Raw genomic sequence first — 20,936 nt, 5'->3', positions numbered from 1 at the left:
TGTTTCGTATTATTATGTTAGGGTGAAATAGAAGTACTCTTAAAAAAACTGAATAATTTATGTTCTCATACAATATGAGCCACTATAAAATAGGCAGTGAAAGCAGAAGCACTAAAAATGCCTTTAAATATTTGAAGGGAGGACTGGTAAAAACAGAATGGAAGAGAATGAACAAGGCTGGAGAATAACCTGAGTAGCTAAATAGAAAAATGTAGGATTCAAAGAGGTGTAAAGTGACCACCACTGTCTATGGAGTGTGCTGTTAGGACTATCTGGGGTGTCTGATAAGGGGCAGGAAGCTGAGTGTCCCATGGCAGAGGGGACTTGGGGCTGGCAAGGAGCCTCCTGTGACCACAGCCCTGCTAGTGGGCGGGAGCTCCTCTGGCCAGGGCAGCCCATACCATAGGAGCATTTTACATTATAAGGAGTCTATCAAGTTGAAAATACTCCTTCTGAATTCCTTAATGAAATACTTTGCTCCCACAAGTTTTTGTTAAGTCATGCCTGATCCAAAACATCCCTGGGCACAATGGCTGCCCTGTTAGTGGCTTTCTAACAAGGTTTCTGCTTGCTCTGGGATTAAGGCCAGAGGATGAGTTCTACTTTCCATCTGTTCCTATAAACATCAGGCTGCAGTCAAGCCTCACACACCTGTATCACCCCCAGACGGGTGGAGGCACTTCAGGAACCCAGGAACTTCAGGCTGCTCCTCTTCAGCTTGTTTTGTTCAGCTCTTGGTATCCAGACCATCTCTGAGTTGCAAAATGGAAAAATTTAGGGTTCAAAGATGTGTAAAAAGATGTGTCAAGTGACCACCATTGGAGACCATCTCCAGACCAGGCTGAAGTTCTCACCAGAGTCTCTCCTCAGACTCAGAAGCAACAGCACGGCCACAGGAAGAAAAGAGTAATTATGGAGGGGAATTCTGACAACAGTCTGTTTACATATAAATGAACACGGAAGAGTCCTGTTAGCTCTGCAGAGTGTGTTGTTAAATGCAGCTATTCCTGTAAAGGCTGGGAGGAGGTGGATCAACCCTTCACCCAAATCTATCGAGGAGGTGCAGGAAAGCTACAGCAGACAGAATGAGATCGTTTTCCTTCTGATACTTCCTGCTTTCCCCATGAGCACTGATTAGCATGAGGCCAGTGAGTGGCTGGGATAGCAACATGTCCCTCGTGGGGTTAGCCCAGAAGTGCAGTCACAACGTTGATGGTGTTGCTTCACCTTAGAGATGTTGTTGTTAACTCCCCAAAAAACTGTGCAGCCCATCTTGCTGTGAGTTGTTACGTGGAAGTTTAACACTTGACCTTTAAGCAAACTCTGTAACTCCACCCCATTCTTGAGTTAACTTTTACATTATGAATTTAGTGTTACTCTACTTTCCTGGCCTATTTCTCAGCATCTAAGAATTCCTCTTTTCTATAGAAATCCACATTTCAAATCCCTAATGCTTACCACGTAGGTGCGCATGTTCACATTCGCCAGCACCCTTTGCCTTAGCAATCGTTTTTCAGTTCCAAGGGAGACAACTGGGAAATATAAAGAGCTCTCATTTTGCCTAAGGCAGCAATTGTTTTCAAGGTAAAGTCTGTGAACCCTTGCCTGAATTTCACCTGCAAATTCCCCAAGCCCAACCCTCAATTTACTGAATGGAAATTGCTGGAGTGGTACTATGGAATCTGCACTCTCACATAAATCAGTTTCTTACATGAACTACAATTTGAGAGACACTAAATGATACAAAGCATAAAATCTTAGCCATGAGTTTCCTTTCATGTCTATTCATGAAACCAGGCAAGGTTGCATAAGCAACACCGAATCCCACACTCTGCTCCCTCATGTCCTGTCAGCCGGTGTCCCCAGCAGCACTCACCATCTCACCTGGCCGCAGCCATCGAGCTGCTAGCTACTGAAGGTGTGTTTTCATCTGCCTCCGTGGCCAGGAGCCATTGTGCCGGGAAGCCTTTCAGTTACATCCTAAGAAGAAGGGATCCCCACCCCACCTGACCCCATCGCAGGAGGGAGTCACAGGTGACTCGCCAACCTCTTGATCACCAGGTATTAATAATATTGGCTCAAATCAGGTAATCATAGGGTAACTTGCACAACTCTGTGTAAAGTGGGACAGAAAGTCCGAAGTTGTAAAGTTCTGGTAAACAATGGAGGATATCAGCAGCATCCCTCAGGTCAACATGTTACCCTTTTTATCCAGCCAGGTTGCCCTTCTAGTTTAGATGACAGGTCATTACAATTATTAATCACACCATTAGTAAACCCAGTAAGAAGAAAGGTAAACTCACACGCCATAATGGGTGGGAGAAAATTACTAAAATAATGCACTATGATTTTTTAAAAGGAACCATTTATAGCTTAAAGGAGTCATTATGTTAGCTATTTATCCAATTTTAGAACATTATAGTTGAAAGAGTTTCATAAGTAATTAAATAAATTTCTTCTCTGACTTCTACCCTCTCTTAGAAGATCTCAGGATTCTTGAAACTCATAATATTAAAAAGCATCAGAGTCCAACACTTTGATTATTTCACTACAAAATTCTTCCTTAGGTTGGGTCAAATTCTTCCACTTTCTAAAATCCGTAGCTGGTTCTGGATCAGCTCTCTGGTGCCCTGTTATCAGTGGTCTCAGACCTGCTCTCAGATAAATCCAGCGTGTGATTAAATACAGTACTTATGCCCACGCCCTCGGACCAGCAGATGCTGCTCGCCCCTGTGACACTTCCATGTTCCCTGTGTCCTCACTGTGTTTACTCTACAGAAGAACACGTTACCTATGTCTCTCTTAAAATGTGGGGCTCTAAACTAAACAGAACATCTTAGGCGTGGCTACACAGCCAGTTGGTCATGTAATAGGATCTGGTCGCTGCTGTCACAGTGCAACCTCGATTCCACTAGTTTTATTTCAATCATCACAATAATATTCACAGAGAATGTGGAGTCAGCAAACACTTTCAAGTTTTTCGCCTTACCACCCACCACCTCTGCTTAGCCAAACCACCTGTATTCTATACTGGCTCTGTTTATTTTTTAAAAAATGTTAAATGTAAAACTAAATAAATTTTATCTTGTTTTAAATAACTTTATTCACAGAATAAATGCTGATTCTTTTGTCCAGCATGTGAACTTTTCCTCTAAGCTCCACGTCATCCTCAAACCTCACAGAGCTGTCGTTTCAGGTAGAAAGAGTATATAATGTAAATATTGCTAAATTTTCAGACTTTAACAACATCTTTAAAATCTATTTGCCATAAAAATTAATAGGCCAAGATTCATTTACCAAATCACTTCTACCTGTTATTTAATGTTTATACATAAACATGACATCTACATATGTGTACATTAATCTATTTCAGTTCAGCTATCTCTGGCTTAGATTATATCAAAAGAGCAGGATTATTCAATCTAATTTAAATCTATCACAATTGGCTAGTTATTGAAGGCTTGTAATCAATATATTTAACAAATGTTTATTCCGTACATCACATAGGCATAGGTCCTGAGCGTGTACTAGTCATGATAAAATAGCACAAAATAGTCATAATGTCTGGTCTTGTGGAGCTTTTAAGTTACATTTTGCTGGTGGAGACAGGAAAACAGGTGCACATATAATTACAATGTGGGACAAATGTGTTAATGGAAAGGAGCAGGCAGATAAAACCCTGGGGGTGAATGACACGGTTAGTAGCGTGGTCTGTACAACATAATCAAATCCACCCAGACAAAGCAGTCATATGAGAGAAACCCATTTCCTTACTGAAATACCCTGTTTCCCCCAAAATAAGACATCCTCTGAAAATAAGACCTACTTACAGGAAAGATAAGATATCCCCTGAAAATAAGACCTAGCGCATCTTGGGGAGCACACCTTAAAATAAGACACTGTCTTATTTTCGGGGAAACAGGGTAGTTTATATGGCTATTTGGAAGTATGCATCTGCTCAAAGATTTTTGCAGCTCTTTGAGTAAACCTTAAATACCATTATGCAGTTTGGAGACCATGTATTTTGTCTGAACTATGGAATAAGTAATAGCTGAAATTATTCTGCTACCTGGCATAGGGTTCACAGTTTTTCTGTGGCATCCTTAAGAACAAACCCACAATTCATAATTGTAGTCCTTTTTGTTTTTGTTTTTTGCAGTTTTTGGCTAGGGCTGGGTTTGAACATGCCACTCCCAGTATATGGGGCCAGAGTCCTACTCCTTGGGCCACAAGTGCCACCCAATTTTAGCCCTTTTTGATTAGTCATAAATGTATAGCTACTGCTGAATGACATTAACTTAGGAACTGCATTACAAATTCTTGCAAAGAGATCTTTGTTTCAGGTTATTCTTATATCCCTTGATGATGTTAGGTTTGCTAGAAATTTCCAGGCTGTGAACAATGCCAGGTTGCTGGAATTTCTTAAAACAATTATTTGGCTGTCTGATTCAGAGCTTATGCTCAATAAAATGAGATGAAATAAATAGTATTAGCTAATTTCATCTATTTTGATCAATGAAGATATAAGTTCTCTGTTCTGTTTGCTACTGTGGAGCAAGTGCTTACTCTGAGCTTAATTTCACCTGATCAATATGAGATTTTAGGAAAAACAAAAAGTTAGATTTAGCTCAGGGATGGTGACCTGGTAGGAAAGGAGTCAGAGTCCCTCAAAGGGGCCAATAGACAGTTCTCACAATTCCAACAGTGATATACTGTGTCGAAGTCAGACCAGACTCAGGATGAAGAATTTCCCTCAAATGGGGGTAAGATATTAGAAGTGAATACAGAGAAAGGGAAGTTTGTTGTGCCCAGTTCTTAAAATCCCCCCCCAAAGACCACCAGGGAGCCGAGTACAATGCAAAAGCAAAAGAGCAGTTTTATTGCAAGGTCGAGCTTGGATTCCTGGGGTCTCCATTACAACGGATCCGAGCCAGGAGCCCCGAGCTCTGGAACAGGGGTATTTTTATAGGATAGCACAGCAAAGTAGGCGTATACAAGTTAAACAAAGGGATCGCTTCTGGATTGGTTGCCACTGGTCCTGCCATATGGCCCATTCCAGGAGGCAGTTTCTAATTGGATTCCGATGACTCAAGGTACAAAAACCAGCAATTCACGGTGACTCATCATTTTTAGACAAAATGGCTGAACCCGTAAGATGGCATGGGTCTGGTTCTCTCAGTTGTTAGATACACAGCAAGTTAGTTCTATGTCTTTCCCAGAGACCCTCAAATACAGGGGTTTTTGAGAAGTAAATAAAGCCAAACTCACAGAAAATGAGTCTGGTAATAAGACATGCCCCAAGGTAGGAGGCTGAACTTTGGGTTGGTGTCCCTGATGCTTCTACAGCCACCTAGGCCTTGGCATAGACTGAGAAATTTTGGTAAGGATAAAGACACAAGCGGCAGAAATCAGTCAGGTAAACTGTCTCACTTTAAACCTGGCAGGGAAAGGTAGCAGGAAGAAGCTTTTCTTCCGTTTCAGTTTCTCGAGAAGTACTGGTATAGACCAGACCGCCCAGATGCAAAACGTGTTGGGTCCAAGGAAGATCGTATTCATGGCAGAGATACCCAGGGGAATTCCTGGGCTTTAGAGAAATCAGTGGAACAGTAGAGCTTGAAAGAAGGAGCACAGGGGGGGTGGGGTGAAAAAAAAAAAAGGAGCACAAATCTGGCCAGGTTTGAACAAAGGTATAGTAGAAGCATCCCAGGAACTGAATTTGAGGATATGTGGAGGGGAGAGGGACAGTGAGATAGGCGCCAGGTGGCAGAGAAACCTAATCTGCCTGGTGAAAAGAAGGCTGTTCCAGAAGGGGGAAAGGAAAAGGGTTAAGGACTAAGTTCCAAACCCCTTCCCCCCACCCCACCAGACTTCTTTCTAGGCAGGAAACAGAAATCTCAGGGACAATTGGACCCCATTTCCAGGTGATTGAACTCTAGAACTAGCAATGGGTTGTAACTGAGCCCTCTAAGTGGTAGGTTAGAGCTGGAGGAGGAAGCTCTGGTTATATTTGGCTGGGGTCAGGCAGATTAGACAGACATTCATAGAAGTATTTAAAATCGACTACTCTGTTAGAAATACTTGGGGGCAAGACATGATTGCAAGAGGGACTTTACCTAACAATTGCAATCAGTGTAACCTGCCTTATTGTACCCTCAATGAATCCCCCACAATAAAAAAAAAAAAAAAAAGAAATACTATAGCAACTAGGGCACAGTGCAGAAAAAACTAAATTCCAAAGCCTTCTTGGGCGGAGTTAATAGCTCAGAGAGTCCTTGGGCTACAGCAGGCTGGCGCCCCTCCCGGTGACTATGCTGAAGGTGGTGGTGGTGGTAGGGGTTACGCTCTAGGACCTCACCACCATCTGATGGGAAGCAGCCCAAATAGCTCCTTCACCTAAGGGCACCCTCTGGAAAGAAATGTCTGGCAACAAAGGCAGATAGCATGAGCCACGAAGCGCAGGGTTTTGGAGTCCCAGGAATTTGGAGAACCAACAACGGCACCATTCGCCACAGCCCCTAGTAGTCAGAGCACCGGCACCTTGCCAGCCCCAGTATTCAGAGCATGCGCACCTTGACAGTCCCCAGTATTCAGAGCATGTGCACCTTGACAGTCCTCAGCATTCAGAGCAGCCGCACCTTGACAGTCCCCAGTATTCAGAGCACGCGCACCTTGACAGCCCTCAGCATTCAGAGCACCCGCAACTTGACAGCCCCCAGTATTCAGAGCACCCGCACCTTGACAGCCCCCAGTATTCAGAGCACGCGCACCTTGACAGCCCCCAGTATTCAGAGCACGCGCACCTTGACAGCCCCCAGTATTCAGAGCACGCGCACCTTGACAGCCCCCAGTATTCAGAGCACGCGCACCTTGACAGCCCCCAGTATTCAGAGCACGCGCACCTTGACAGCCCCCAGTATTCAGAGCACGCGCACCTTGACAGTCCCCAGTATTCAGAGCACGCGCACCTTGACAGTCCCCAGTATTCAGAGCATGCGCACTTTGCCAGCACCTTGAATACTGAGGACTGTCAAGGTGCGCCTGCTCTGAATACTGGGGTTTGCAAGGTGCGCATGCTCTGAATATCTGCCTTTGTTGCCAGACATTTCTTTCCAGAGGGTGCCCTTACGTGAAGGAGCTATTTGGGCTGCTTCCCATCAGATGGTGGTGAGGTCCTAGAGCGTAACCCCTACCACCACCACCACCATATTCAGAGCACGCGCACCTTGACAGTCCTCAGTATTCAGAGCATGTGCACCTTGCCAGCCCCATATTCAGAGCACGCGCACCTTGACAGTCCTAAGTATTTAGAGCACGTGCACCTTGCCAGCCCCCAGTATTTAGAGCATGTGCACCTTGACAGCCCCCAGTATTCAGAGCACGCGCACCTTGCCAGCCCCCAGTATTCAGAGCATGTGCACCTTGACAGCCCCCAGTATTCAGAGCATGTGCACCTTGACAGCCCCCAGTATTCAGAGCACGCGCACCTTGCCAGCCCCGTATTCAGAGCATGTGCATGTCGGCAGCTTGTTGGCAGTGGGCAGTATGTCCGCAAAGCATAGGCGAAGCAGAGATTTTAAATGTCACCCCAATGGAACCAAGTAGAGCAACATATCACAAAGAGGAAGGCAAGGAAACGCCATCCCCCCCACATCCCGGCTGAGGGATTGCGCTCCAGCCTCAGCGTGTCCTTTCCTGCCGAGGCAGAGACGGGGAGCAGCCAGGTCAGCTGATGTGCTGATGCTCAGGAGGGGCAGGAACTGCGCATGGGTCTCCTGAGACAGATGTGAGACAAGCCTAAGACAACAAAAGCAGGGCTTTTCCAGGAATTTTTCACTGCCCACATGCATATACACAAGTGGAAAATGGAGAAATCTCTGTGCACACAGACTCTTCTGGACACAAAGCAACTTCATAAACAATCGGTCCTGCATGTTCCACATGTAAATCCTTATCACTTGGCATTAAGAGAATTGTTGGGTGTGATGTGTGTTTTCCACAACGATGGAACCAAGTAACTGAGGGGAAGTAAAAGGGTAAGTCACTTCCTTTTATCCAAAGAATAGAAAACAGTCGATTACACCACTTTCTCCCCTCCAATGACATTAGTTTTCATTCCATTAAAATGATTTCAAAAACTCACAAAGATGTGCAGTAAATAAAAGATACCTCCCTGGAATCTAGTCTTGTTATCTCACTTTTTGAAATAGATTTTGTTTCTTTTTTCCAAAAGTTAAATGAGGAGATAACTATATTTTCCAGAGTAAATTCAATTTTGGAGGAAAAATAAGTATAGTCATCCTGCAGTTATTAGTGGGTGATTGGTTCCAGGACTATCACTCCCTCCTCACAAATACCCAAATCAAGTTTTTTAATACAAAATGGCATGGTTTTTGCATGTCACCTATACACATTTTCTCATAAACTTTAAATTATCGTTATATTACCCATAATGCCTAATACAATGTAAATGGTATTAGTTTTACACTGTGTTGTTTTTATTTATATTATTTTTATCATTATTGTTAATTGTTTTTTAAAAAATGTTTTTCCATCAGCGGTTGGTTGAATCCTCCCAGGCAGAACCTGTGGATATGAAAGTTCCAACTCTGCTTAGCACAATCAGGTTATAAGGGTCAGGTGCAGGGTCATAAGTGTGGAGAGAAGAATAATGTGGTTTGAGTGAGCCCACAGAGCATTTCTTATTAATCAAAAATAAAATCTCTGTTTTCCCTTTGAGTTAAAACATTGCAGCTCGTCATATATATGAACTTATTTTCTAGAGAGCATTCGATAATTCAGCCATCACCAGTCATCAGTCAAAGCTCAAATTTTTCCTGTGTGGTAGGATAGGTACCCAGCTGTGACTTTAGGGTAACTATAAGAGGCTGCTAAGTTTTTTCCAAGTCAACATTTCTGTCTGCCATGAAGAACTGGGAGTCAAAGCATAAAGATGAGCCATGAAGTCAGTTCTATATTCCAGACCTGTTTTTTTCCCCCTTCTAAATATCCCCTAAATCAGCCTCTGGTTTCAATCTATTATTCTTCTTCTAGGAATTATCAGTTTAATTTTCGATGAAATCTGTTATCGGTGTTTTCATATATTACTATAATTCTTACTATGCATAATTTAGAAAGAATTCTATAGTATAGAATAATGCACTTTCATATAAATCTAAGTCTATACAAAATAACTAAAACTAGGAAATGTCATCATAAGTGGTAAATGTTCCGTAACTGCTCGAACATTAATCCATCTCCAATTAGGCAACTGTGAAGCATATGCTCTGCTTGTTCTTTGTATGGTTTCACTCTTAATTTTATGTTCTCCAGACTTTCTAAAATGTGTTCATGATAATGACATAACTTCATTTCTATTTTTTTATTAACTTCCCTTTCATTGAAAAAGAAAAACCAAATGGTCTTTAGTGTCTTTCCATTGGGTTGAATAAGGGTCAGGTCTGCTAGCCTAAGGGTTTAATATAACTGTATGTGACATTTAAATCAATCCATTTTCAAAATAAAATATTGGAATGTATATTTATAGATTTGGGGACGCTCAAAGAATCTGGAAAAGAATTTCTGACCCTTATGGACCACGCTTTGAGAAAACTGAATCTATTCCCAACAGCTGGTTATCAGGACACGTCACACCTCAAGCATTCCCAAGATGAAGAAATATCCTCACATTTTGATTACATTTTCTAGGAGTTATTCATGCAATGGCCCCCCAGAAAAGAAGATTAATGCCAGAATATTGTCTTAGTTTTTCTAGTGAAATAAATCTCAAGAAATATAATCAAGATGCTGTACAAAATTATTTTATTCTTTTTTTCAATTTTTAAAGCTGATTTGTTTTTGAGAATTGCTCTTTTTGTATCAATTAATTTGCTGTGTCCATCACTGGGACAGTGTTCATGACTTTCTATTGATACATAGTAATTGTACATGTGACTGGGGTACATGTGATATTTTTTCATTCTTTTCAACATCCATGTGTTTCTTTAGAATTATGATTTTATTATAGCCATATGTCATGCTAATTATTTGAAATAAAAAAGAAAAACAAATACATTAGAATCCAAACTTCATGCTTTATTCATCTTTATTTTATCTACCTCCTGCTTCTTGTCTTTTCACTTACTATCAGCTGTACTTTTTTATTTTTTAATCTCCCAGTATTATGTGAAAGTCACAGGTAAGGTCCAGAATTATGCTAAGCTTTGGTGATAATGCAGAGTTTTCAACAAAAAGAGTAGATTCACTGACAACAAAGTGGGTGGATAACAATGTTTCCATACTTTTAATGTTCCCTTTCCATAGGAAGAGAATTTCAATAGACAAGAAGGTGGAAGCTAACCTGAAGCTGTCCCTTTGGAAGGAGAAACGGAGCAAGTGTATCCTCAGGCACCTTCTCCTGGAGGCCAAGCTGCAAGAGAGAATGCTGTTCCTTAAAGTTGGGTGGCCTCTAAGCCGGACCTATCTGGAAGCTTACATTTGTCAGCATAGCCTGACCCAGTAAACAAGCTGTTTTGGTGAGGTTTGATGTTAAGAACCTAATGCTCTTATGTGCTAAATCTCCTTTTCCAATATTACTTTTGTCATTATAAAGCTAACATTTTGCCTCGTTTATCAACTGATAGAGAACTTGAGTAGATAAAAAAGTGGATCATTGAGACTCTTCAAACAATGTATTTCTCTTTGACCTTCAACCTCACCTTGTCCTGCTCCCATACTCATTCAAGAGTTTAGAACTAAGAATCCAGAAATAATCTTCATTTATATTTGGGGAAGTCACAATTAAAGTTTTAATTCTTCAATGTGAGATTATGTTACATTTCACAAAATTCTCATTACTACCCAAAACCCTCATAGGTATAGCAATTGCCCTGTCTTAGTTATAAAAATCAGTCATGACATCCCATGAAAGAAAAATAGAGTTTGAAAGATGACTAGTCATTGAAGCATCTTATAAATGTGTGTTTTCCAGAATTGACTGAGCCTACATATACCTCATCTCCAGGGGACCGTCTCAGCTCTATAGTTCTACCTGCTATAGATGTAGAATACTGAAACAGGATCCACAGCTCTCACCACTCACAAAAATTAACTTATGCTGGATAAAAGATGTAAACCTAAGGCAGGATACTATAAGAATCCTAGAAGAAAATGTTGGAAAAGCTCTTTTAGATATCTGTCTAGGCAGAGAATTCATGAAGAAGACCCTAAAAGCAATCACAGTAACAACAAAAATAAATAAATGGGACCTGATCAGATTAAAAAGCACCTGCACAGCCAAGGATATAATCAAAAGAGCAATTAGACAACCCACAAACTGGGAGCAAACATTCTCATGCTGCACATCTGATACAGGATCAACAACCAGCATCTGCAAAGAATTCAAGCAAATCAGCAAGAAACAACCAAATGGACCCCATTAAAAAGTGGGCAAAAGACACAACAGAAAATTTTCAAGTGAAGATAAAATGGCCAACAAACTTACAAAAAAATACTCGATGTCTTTAAATCACCAGGTAGATTCAAATCAAAACCACAATTAGATATCACCTAACTCCAAAGAAAATGGCTTGTAATATGTATTTTAAAGTCCCCAAACAGATAATGATGTTGATGTGGAGAGAAAGGAACTCGTATACACTTGTATAAGAGCATTAGGTTCTTAACATCAAACCTCACCAAAACAGCTTGTTTACTGGGTCAGGCTATGCTGACAAATGTAGGCTTCCAGATAGGTCCGGCTTAGAGGCCACCCAACTTTAAGGAACAGCATTCTCTCTTGCAGCTTGGCCTCCAGGAGAAGGTGCCTGAGGATACACTTGCTCCGTTTCTCCTTCCAAAGGGACAGCTTCAGGTTAGCTTCCACCTTCTTGTCTATTGAAATTCTCTTCCTATGGAAAGGGAACATTAAAAGGGACCACAAACTAGGACAGCCTCTATGGAAAGTTGTCTGGAGATATCTCAAAGAATTGAAAGTAGACTTACCTTTTGGTTCAGCAATCCCACTACTAGGCGTTGACCCAAAGGAAAAAAAAAAGACTTTGCACCAAAAGAAACTTGCACTTGAATGCTTATAGCGGCACAATTCGCAAAGCTATAGGAACAAACCAAGTGCCCACCCATACATGAATGGGTTATTAAAATGTGGTCTATGGACACTATGGAATGCTCCTCAGTCAGAAAGAAAAATGGCAACTTAGTATCTTTTGTGATGACCTGGATGGATCTGGAGACCATTCTTCTGAGTGAAACATCTCAGGAATGTGGAAACAAACACTTGTATTCAACACCAGCTTGGAACTGATCGATAAGACACTTATGTGCACCTAAGATAGTAAATCTCAATGGAAATCAAGCTGGGAGAGGAGTGAGGTGGGGATGGGTAAATTCACACTTACTGTGTATGGGGCATACTGCGTGGGTGGGGACACACTTCTAATCTTAACTAGAATTGTGTAAAAAACGAAGTCTGTAAACAAAACACGTGTCCCTTAATATCCTGAAATTAAAAAAAAAAACTTAAAAAACACGTCCTATTCCAGAACTAGGACCCAGAATCTATCAACACAGGTATTAAAATGAATAAACCATAACCGTATGTGAGGGACAGAGGTAGATAGAGGTCAGAGTCATCATTGCTGTTTAGACACAAACCTATGGAAACTGGAAGATGCTATTTACAGGTGTACTAGGCCTGCTCCTTGGAAAGCCAAGGTCGTTTCCTTTGTTCTGCCATAAAGACTTAACAATGACACTTTAGGCAAGAGGTGAGAAATGATAGCAAAGCTGGCAAGAAAAGTAAAAGGCGATTCCTCAGCTGGCTTGGGGGGGTTGTGGGAATAAAAGCAAAAAGGCAAACGTAGTGAAGAAGAGAGTCGGGAACAAGACGTTACTTACTGGGTTGCTCCTTGCCCCTCAGGCTCAGATCAGAACGAATGAGGATCAGTAGCTGTGTGGAGAGATACAGGGCAGGGGTGGGGGCAGGTGGTAGGGAGAGGGCTGTAATTGTGGAAAGCTGGGATGAGATGGGCTTCTGGGCTGCCTGCGCATCAGGAATTCACAAGGAAGTTGTAGGGTCTGAATTAACCGTCCAACCTCTTTTCGAGCCAGGGTGGCACATGTGAGACCCTAAACTAACTCTCTCTCTTTTCTACAAGGATATACCCACAAGTTGTACTTTGTATTTAATTAAAATTTGTTGATGATCTATCTTATCTATCATTGGTATGTTTGATTTTACTGGCCTGTTTAATGTTCACATTTTGAATAACTGTCACGGAGTTTCTGCTGTAACAGGCCAATGGGGCTTTATAGTTCAACAATGCCTTTTCCCCTCACTCCTTCCCTCTCGGGTAAACAGCTGCCCATCCTTCATTCTGATGAGAATCCTGAGAAAGGAAGGGCATTCAATGCCAAGTCCTCCTGGATGACACTCTGGTGACTCAAGCACCATCAGGCCCGTCTTATGTGAGCATGGGCCCCTCTGTTCTTTCTATAACAGGCGAGCCCCCCTGCACCCTCGAGATCATTAATCACAGAGACGCAGGAACTAGAGGCATTCAGAGTCATCAGTCCCTCAAATTCATCTGGACATTGCAAGTGACTATAGTTCATAAATTGGTGACTCAGTGAAGGCTCAGGGATGCCCGGCGACACCTCCCGCTGCATCTGGACATTAGTAACTCAGCTGACAGCCCCAGCCCGGAGAATGGGGCACAAACTAAAGGCTACTCAGAAAAGAGTCAGGGATCTCACAGCTTCCTTTAGGCAAATGCCATGGGCCACAGAATGTCACATCTTCTCTTTGTCATGTTATCCCTTGACAAGGACTTCCAACTGCCATATAAAATGCCATAATTCTCCTCACAGCCTTGGTGTAGCAACTGCTTTGAAAAATCATCCTGAAACCTCACTGTCAGTGGATATGTGATAAATTCTCTATTCTCAGTAAAATATGGACATTTTTAAAAAGCAAGGTATTTCAAAATTTTAAGTACTTATTAAGAAAGGCTTTGGATGACTTAAAACACTATTTCCCCATGATTAGTTTTCTACTGAGAGCAGGTGGGAGCTCTTATACTATCCTGACTATTCCAACAGCCTCTGGGCTCCTCTCTATGCTTCCAGACTTGCCCTGCTCCTGACCGTTGTCAGCATCCAGAATGAACTTGTGTGTGTGTGTGTGTGTGTGTGTCTGTGTCTGTGTCTGTGTGTGAATTCAAAACTACCTCACGGTTTCTTATCACATCACACTTGAAATCATGACTTTTTTTTTTTTTTTTTTTTTTTTGTAGTTTTTGGCCGGGGCTGGGTTTGAACCCACCACCTCTGGCATTTGGGGCCAGCGCCCCACTCCTTTGAGCCACAGGCACTGTCCTGAAATCACGACTTCTTACCACGGGGGTGATGTGGTCCTCCATTAGCTCCCCTGACAATCCGTGTCCTGCTGTCTCCTTTCTTGCTCTGCCTGTCCGAGCCTCTCCGCCTCTCTGCTGTGCCTTCCCCACACAGGCCTCTCACGCACAGGGCACCCTTCCCCACACAGGCCTCTCCACGCACAGGGCACCCTTCCCCACACAGGCCTCTCCACGCACAGGGCACCCTTCCCCACACAGGCCTCTCCACAAAGAGGGCACCCTTCCCCACACAGGCCTCTCCACGCACAGGGCACCCTTCCCCACACAGGCCTCTCCACGCACAGGGCACCCTTCCCCACACAGGCCTCTCCACAAAGAGGGCACCCTTCCCCACACAGGCCTCTCCACGCACAGGGCACCCTTCCCCACACAGGCCTCTCCACGCACAGGGCACCCTTCCCCACACAGGCCTCTCCACAAAGAGGGCACCCTTCCCCACACAGGCCTCTCCACGCACAGGGCACCCTTCCCCACACAGGCCTCTCCACGCACAGGGCACCCTTCCCCACACAGGCCTCTCCACGCACAGGGCACCCTTCCCCACACAGGCCTCTCCACGCACAGGGCACCCGTACTTGCTGTTTTCTTTGCCCTGCCTGGAATCCTCTTCCCTCAGATCTGGACACGCTCACTTCATGTGACCTGGGTCTTTGCCCAAAATCACCTGCTCAAAAAAGAGGAGGACCAATGGCCTTAAAAGTGCACCCTCTTCTCACTCTACCCGCTTACTTTGCTCTATTTCTTTTAAAGCACAACCACTATCTGACATTACGTTGTATGTAGTTCTTTATTTGTTGCATCCCCTGAAATAGGAAAAAAGTTCTATAAGATCAAGAAACTTGTTTGGTTCTCAGTGTATGAAATAAAGTAGAAGCTACTCAGTAAAGATGTATTGAATGCTTGGATTTTATTTTACGTATTGAATACTTGTATTTTATCTTATGTATTGAATACATGGATTTTATTTTACCTATTGCTGTAAATAGTCAGTATACTTATGTGACATGATCTTGTTACTTTTTCTTTTTTATCTTTCAGTCAGATGTATCACTGGTAGACATAACCTTATCAAATGAGTTTTACGTTATAAGTGTCAAGCTGGTTATTGACTATTGGTCAGAATTTAAACTATATTAGTCTTTGTGGTAAACTCAACAAAGAATTGGTTAAGTAGATTTTCACATAGATTTTCCATGGTGAAAGAATTTGATGATGTCATCTGTTATAAAAATCATGAGCCAGAGGTTACATATGGTGCCTACTGGTGCAGTATAAACCAGACAGTACCGAGAAAAGTTATTCCTCTTTGACCTTCTCATAACTTACTTCTATGTTCCGGTAGCAGATTTACTTCCCATTTGTATTTTATTTAGTTAATACAAAAAACTAATATTTCCCCAACAGTATAATAGAGCCAAGTAGAGCCAAGTCTTTGGAGGTAGACCGGTCCTCTCCCAGGATACCAGTTCCAGCACTTACTGATTATGCACTCCCACTTTCAACCAGTCTCAGTCTTCTCATCTTTGGGTGGGTATCAAAATCTACATTGCAGTATTTGGGGGAGGGTAGTTATTTAATTAATACTTTATGAAGGACATAGCCTTCTACTTAGCATATGGTAGACACTAGATAACTTCCTTCCCTTCCCTTCCCTTTCCTCTCTTTTCCTTCCCTCTACTTTCTTTTCCTTTCCTTTCCATTTTCCTCCTCCTTACCTTTGCCTAGACTAAAACCTTGTTGAGAAAATAGGGACTGATTCATTGGTATTTTTTTCAGAGAACCTAGAAAAGTTAGTGCATATGTTATAATAATACCAAAGTCATGGAATCCCTCATTTAGTTGAATTCTTTGTTAGACTAATTCTATGTTTTTGCATAGTGAGAAGGCTAGCAAGTCAGTATCAATATTTTTTTTCTTATCCCCATCTCCACAAACACAAGATTGTGGCATTAAAGTTGTCAGTCGATGTTACAACAGGACTTGATATATGGGACGCATTCGGTGACCTTGGCAGGAGAAATATAATTCTAATGAACATATCCTGATAAGGGCCTGCCTTTGCTCACTGCTAGAACTCTACATCCAAGTACATGTCATTCCATTGTGTCTTTCCAAAAGACTCAGGGATTGTCTTTAATTACAGGGATCATAACTCACTGGTGCTGGTGGTGTTCTTAATCTGCTGAAGGGTTTCAGATATTTTGAATCAGTTGTTTTGTCTATGGATTTGAACATGTGAAAACTTAATCTAAGTTAATACAAACGAAGGCTTTTACCTACTGTCATCTCTCTTGTTCTACAAAAACAGCAAGCATCTTCTTATAGTGATTGAAACTGGACTCTAACACTTTGATAAGCATTTACAAAATATAGCAGTGACCTGGCCTGTCTTTATTGTCCTTCATTACTTAAAATTAATCTCAGGATACAGCAAAGTGAATGTGATAGATATTTTGGTGAGAAAAAGAGAATTCCTATCCATATCCAAATGGTGACCTTTTAATTTCAAGCAGTTTGCAATTTCACAGCTACATATCCAATTTGATACCTTATGAAGTCAAGAAAAAATATAATGAAGGAATTATTTCTATTGTCATGCCCATTTTAGAAGTAGAAAAGTAAGTGTCCAAATATTTAAATAACTTATCCAAAGCTACAAATCTCTGAGTAAGAGAGCTGAGGCTCCTTATCCAGTGTTCTTTCTAAGACATTGGTGGCTTATTCACCTAGAAACTCAAAGGTGGTAAGAAAGCACCAGCATGATATGGAAAACACAGGAGTATGAAGGGGCAATTTCTGATTGCAAGCCCCTGGAGGAAAAGAAAGAAACAGAGCTATAACTAAGAAAATGCCAGGAAGGCTATATTAACCAGTATGATGAAAATGTGTCAAACTGTTTATAAAACCAATGTATGGTGCCCCATGATTGCATTAATGTACACAGCTATGATTTAAAATTAATTTAAAAAAAAAGACAAAAAAAGGAAAGAAACAGAGCTGTCAAATGATGATTTACACATGGCTCCCCATTCTGTTCCACCCACATGGTCTCTTTGCTGTATCTTTAAGACCCAAGTGCACTCCACTCTTGGGGCATTTGAGCTTGCTCGTCCCTCTGCTTGGAAGTCTCTGCCTTCAGATGCTGTTGTGCTCATTCACGTGATTTGGGTCTTTGTCCAAAATAACCTCAAAGAGGAAGGTCCTGATGGAAGGTCTGAATGGCACGCTCTTCAGCTACTTTACCCTCTTCCTTTGCTCTATTTCTTTCCAAGCACACCTGCTGTCTAACATAGTATTGTATGCTTTTCTTTATTTGCTGCATCCCTGAAAATACGATGAAAGTTCTCTAAGACCAAGAAATGTACTTGGTTTCTGGTGCATGGAATTATGCAATAGAGACCACTCAATTAAAATAATTCTTACATAATAAAGGAATTTTATTTTTCTCATTGTCATAAATAAAATAAGCATCTATGTAATGTGATCTTTTTTACTTTTTTAATGTAAATGTTTAGGCAAGTGTGTCACTGATACACATATTTGTGTGTGAGTATATTTATATATACACATTTCTTAGTTCTGTCTGCCAGTGGTGATAGAAGCAGTGATAATCTTGGAGTACATCAAACCTAGACCATGGTTCAAAATACCATTTTCCAATGAAGGGAATCAGATATCCTTAAAGAATGTTTGATTTTAGGGTCTAAGGTAGGAAAATACAAGTTGTTCTTTAGGTATATTGCAAGAAGATAAGAAGATTAAATGCAATCTGGCTGAGTGCAGTGACTTACACCTGTAATCCTAGCTTGAGGCCAAGATGAGCTTGAACAAGACCTAGACCCAATCTCTACAAAACATGGAAAAATTAGCTGGCATTGTGGTGGCATTTGCCATAGTTCCAGCTACTTGGGAGGCTGAGGCAGAATTCTTGGGCCCAGGAGTTTGAGGTTGCAGTGAGCTATGATGATGCCACTCTACTCTAGCCTGGGTGGCAGAGTGAGACCCTGGCCCAAAATAAGTTAATTAGTAGAGTGGTAGCTCAGTTAAGGAGGAGATAAAGAAAGAAATCAATAGATTCCTTGACCAAAATGAGTGTGAGGCCACAAGTTATCAAAACCTGTGGGATACTCCAAAAGCCAGCCTCGGAGGGAAACTCATTGCCTTGAATGCCCACATCCAGAAATCAAAAAGAGTACAAATAAATAATCCAGTGAATCATCTCAAATAACTGGAAAAGGAAGAGCAATATAATTCCAGACCCAGAAGAAGAAAAGAAATAACCAAAATCAGATCAGAACTAAATGGACTTGAAAACAAAAGAACCATTCAGAAGTTTTTTTTCTTTATTCAGAAGATTAACAAAGCTAAAAGTTGGTTCTTTTAAAAGTTAAACATAATTGATAAGACTTTCACCAGATTAACCAGAAACAATAGCAATAAATTAGTATCTCTAATAAGCTCAATCAGAAATGAAAAAGGAAAAATAATAACAGATACCATGGAAATATCAAATATTATTATTTAATAAAACAAAAATTCTCTATGCCCAGAAATTTAAAAATATGGAGGAAGTGGACAAATTCCTGGACTCACATACCTCCCTATACTCAAATAGGAAGAATTAGAACTTCAGACCAACATCAAGAACCAAATTGAAACAATACAAAATCCTCCAACAACAAAAAAAAAGTCCCAGACCAGAGAGTTTCAAAGTAGAATTCTACCAAACCTTCAAAAGAAGAGCATGTGCCTATATTTCAGAGTTTGTTCTAAAGCACTGAGAAGGCAAGAATCCTCCACAACTCCTATGAAATAAATTCTACCCTGACACCAAACCCAGCAAAGGACACAACAACAACAAAATAAACTACAGGAAAATACATGTAACTGTATTGAATACAGATGCAAAAATACTCAGTAAAATCTTAGCAAACAGAATTCAGCTGCACATCAAAAAAAAAAAAAAAAAAAATTCATCGTGACCAGGTGGCCTTCATTCCAGGGACACGAGACTGGTTCAACACATGCAAATCTATAAACATAATTTCCTACATTAACAGGGGTAAAAACAAAGACCATATGATCCTCTCAATACATGCAGAATAAGCACTCAACAAATTAAAGGTTTCTGGTAATCCTGTCAGCAAATCTATCTGCACCATTTCTGTAACAGCCTGTGCTCACTTCACGTCTCTGTGCCATGGTTTGTTAGGTCTTGTGATATTCCAAGACTTTTCATTAGGGTTATATCTATTATGGTGATCAGTGACCTTTGATGTTACTATTATAATTATTTTGAAGTGTAACAAACTGCACCCATAAAAGACAGCAAACATAATAACAGTGTGTTCCAACTGCCCCGTCAATCAAACTTTCCCCTTTGTCTCTCCTTATCCTTAAGCCTTCCTGTTCCCTAAGACACATTATGGTTGGAATAGACTCTGCAATGTAGGAATGTGCTCTTCTTTGAAGGTTTGGTAGAATTCTAGCATAAAACTCTCTGGTCTGGGACTGTTTTTGTTGTTGAACGATTTTCTAATTGTTGTTTCAGTTTTGATGCTCAATATCAGTCTGTTCAGAAATTCTAGGAGGGTAGTGTGATTCCAGGAACTTGTCCATTTCCTCTGCCTGTGAATAATTCTATAGTGGCCCCTGAGTGCTCAAGTGAAAGAAAGAGCTGCATATCTCTCATTTGAAATCAAAATGTAGAAATGATTAAGATTAGCGAGGAAGGCACATTGAAAGTCAAAGTAGGCCAAAAAATGTCTTTTGCACCAAAAAGTTAGCCAAGTTGTAGATGCAAAGAAAAGTTCTTAAAGGAAATTAAAAGTGTTATGCTAATGAACACATGAATGATAAGAAATCAAAACAACCTTATTCTGATATGGACAAAGTTTGAGAGGTCTGCATGATCAAACCTGCCATGAAATGCCCTTAAAGCAAAGCCTAATCCAGAGCAAAGTCCTTCAATTCTGTGAAGGCTAAGAGAGGTGAGGAGGTTGTATGAAAAGTGCATCAAGTCACCAGAGGTTGGTTTATGAAGTTCAAGTGCAGGTGAAGCAGTGAACACTGATGGAGAGGCTGCAGCAAGTTGTCTGGGATCTCGGTGAGATAAATGACAAAGGCGGCTACACTAAACAGCAGACTTTCCATGTGGACAAAATAGCCTTACACTGGAAAAAGATGGCATTGAGGACTTTCATAACTAGAGAGGAAAAATCAATGCCTGGCTTCACAGCTTCAAAGGACAGATTGACTCACTCTGTCCTTAGGGGCTAGTGCAACTGGAGACTTGAACTTAAAGCAATGCTCATTTACCTTTCTGAGAATTCTAGGACCCTTAATTATGATAAATCAACTCTGTCTGTGTTCTAGAAATGAAATAACAAAGCCTGAATAGACAGCACATTTCTTTATAGTATGATTTACTGAATATTTGAAGTCTACTGTTGAGACCTACTGCTAAAAAAAAAAAGTTCCTTTTCAAAATGCTACTGCTCATTG

This window comes from Nycticebus coucang, chromosome 9 (assembly GCF_027406575.1).
Source record: "Nycticebus coucang isolate mNycCou1 chromosome 9, mNycCou1.pri, whole genome shotgun sequence".
Classification (NCBI taxonomy): domain Eukaryota; kingdom Metazoa; phylum Chordata; class Mammalia; order Primates; family Lorisidae; genus Nycticebus; species Nycticebus coucang.
Note: the sequence above shows the minus strand (reverse complement) of the source record.